Below are 3009 nucleotides of genomic sequence, written 5' to 3' on the forward strand. Positions count from 1 at the left end.
ACACCATGTAATGTGTTTCCACCATTTTGCTATCGATTATGGTTTGGTTTGGTGAACACCCCTACATATAACCCTGGAAATATCAAGCAGGTAAATATAAAAAGGTATAAGAGATTAATAAAGACCAAACGACCATTTAATTAGAATAAAAAACCCCAAAAAAGAAAAAGGTCACACAAAACTCGAACGCAACAGGATAGCAAATGAATCAGAGCTTGTAGGAATCAAATACATACCTTAATAGAAATAGGATATCATTTGCCTTTATCACCGGGCTTGTAGTTAGACATGGCAAAACAAGTTAGAATTTGCTAACTTGACCCAACCCCTTTTTTTTGCAAGTTAACCGACTTGACCCGTGCCTCGAACCATTTATAATTTAAAAAATTGGTAAAAAAAAAAATTAATACAATATTGGTTCAATTGTTTGTTGTGAGTTTTAAGAAAACAATTGAGACCTTAACTACATGCAAATGAATTGAAAGATGAATGGCTAAGACATTCTGTAATGACTAATGATTTTTTAGGTATCAAATAACAAAGTACATGCCAAAATAATATGATTACAGTAGAGTTAAAAACATAAATTTAACATTATAGACATAAAAGCATATATTTAAAATTATAGACATGTATGAGAAACATTCATAAATATGAAAAAAGTAAAGCCAAAGTATCAATGAAATTAGCACAAATTGTGAATGCTTAGGCCTCTTTTTTAACAATTCATGTCCAAAATAAACGGATTTTCAAAATAAATTATAATATTTCCTGGAGTGTGTGTTGCTTAACAATGACATAATATTCATAAAAGAAACCGTGTATAAATAAGTAAACAATCAAACGTTAATGTATATTCTCAAATTGAAATAGAGTGACAACCACAATTGATAGTAGATTATAAAATTAGTTTTTAAGATTGTAAATTTCTTATACGTTGTTATTCTTTGTCAAATTAGTTATCTAATAAGGCATTTGTAATTTTGTTTTATGTTTTGGGATGTTGATAATGTGTAGAAATGAAACTTGTGTATTTGTTTTACTTATCTTTATGCTATTTTGTTTTGGTTACTAATGTTGGGATTTATATAATTTTAAAATTATTGAAAAAATATCAATTTGTTTAGCTGAGATCATTCTTGATATGAGTGGTGAATTCAAAGTAATGCATTTTACATCAAGTAATTTGCTGTGTGACTTTCCAAATGGAAAATACATGTTGTTTTCTTTTTAAAATATTTAATGTGAAAAATATGAGACAACCCAACCCAACCCAACCCGCAACCCGATTGACCCGATCCAACCAGACCTACCCGTTTGCCACATCTACTTGTAGTTGTGGATCTCTGTCTCTCTCGCCAAGCTCTTTGTCAACAACAAGCACCTCAGAATTCACCTCCTTTGCTTTAAGAAGTACATCCCTCAATAGAAATAGGATATACTTTGTCTTTAAATATCAAAATTTAGCAACTAAGCTTGTAGTCGGGGATCTCTATTGCTCCTACCAAGCTTGATTGGCTGCCCTCTGTGAATGATAATAATGGGCAAGATGTTTAACAAAAGGTTATTGTGTTTGATTTTTTCATAAAGTTAATTTGGTTTTTCAATTTGAATGCGAAATTGAGAATGATAATGATAGTAACTGGTGGGTTTGTTTAAATTTGAATATGTTTTTGATACGCTTGTGGGAGTTGAGAATCTTGAGATAGTGATATGCTTGTAGCGATTCCCTTCTCTTGGACTCTTTTGGTAGTTGCTAATGAGAGTTGAGATAGCATTGGTATTTTGGAGTAGTAATTTTATGTTGTTATCCCTATTATTAATGCAATTTTAACATTTTTAAATGTGGGCAATTTCATACAGTTTGAAATTGAAACCCAAACTGGGAATAAAATTGTAGTGATAATTGTATGGATTGGGATAAGTATGAATAGTTTTGTTTTTTTAAAGCGGATGGTTGAAGTATTTGAATTTTTTGAAGCCCGTTCAAACAACCGCACAACCATCCCAACAAGCCGCTTAGCTAGGAACTAGGGCTATCCACGGGTCGGTTCGGGTCGGGTTTGTGTCCAACCCGCAACGATCGGATTTGAACAGGTGGAGAAGTTCCAAACCCGCCGCCGACCATGAAAAGCCACGGGTCAAGTGGGATCGGGCTCGGGTGGGCGGCGGTTAGCTTTGATTTCGACCGAAATACAAAGATCAAACACTGAACTTTGATTCCTGAAGAACAAAATCAATAGATCTACAAACCCAAAGAACAAAAACAATAATAGACAAAATTTTCAAAAATAACCGAACCTAAGAGATGAAAATTTCAAGGAGGCGAAGACGAATCTGAGAGATGGAGGAGAAGACGAGCTAGGGACGTTGGGGATGAAGAGCGTAGATCGATGACGAAGAGCACAGATCAACAATGAAGAGGCACAGATCGACAACGAGCATGATCGGCGAAGGGTAGACATCGGCAAAGAGTAGAGACCGTGATAATGAGAGGAGAGAGTGAGACTGAGACTTGGTCATATCTCAGTTCGGTCAAGTTTCTTCGGGTTTTGGGGAGAAGTTAGGCGGGTGGGTCGGGTCTCGATTTCTATTGGACACCCCTACTAGGAACGATCATCTACGGTTTGATCCACCAGACAAAAGGGTCAAGACTGTTAATCACACTCAAATCGCATGGCCATAGTTCATCCTACCAGGCTTAAGGCCCTGTCTCCTTAGTGAGCAAGGACACAGAGATGTGATCCTATAGAACAGATCCTGTTCAAGTAAGGTCGTGTTGAAGTATTTGAATTCAAATAGATAACAAATAGAATTTTTTTTAAAGAAGTAAAAAAGAAGTGGTGTGTTGAAGTATTTGAATTAAAATAGATGACAAAAAGAAATAGTTCAGAGGAAGAATATTAATGAAACATACGTGGGTGATTGGCAACAAAAATTTCTATAAGATTTAAAGGAATTGAAAAAATAAAAACTTGGGTAGTGGCTTTTATTATTAGCAGCAAAAAT

General features: G+C 34.8%; 1 pseudogene; it reads right to left on the reverse strand.

The window, feature by feature from the left end:
- Positions 1–2587: 2587 nt before the first annotated feature.
- Positions 2588–2778, reverse strand: LOC112027311 (small nucleolar RNA U3; annotated as a pseudogene).
- Positions 2779–3009: the final 231 nt, after the last annotated feature.

The sequence above is a fragment of the Quercus suber genome, unplaced genomic scaffold, assembly GCF_002906115.3.
Source record: "Quercus suber isolate HL8 unplaced genomic scaffold, Cork oak 2.0 scaffold_118, whole genome shotgun sequence".
Classification (NCBI taxonomy): domain Eukaryota; kingdom Viridiplantae; phylum Streptophyta; class Magnoliopsida; order Fagales; family Fagaceae; genus Quercus; species Quercus suber.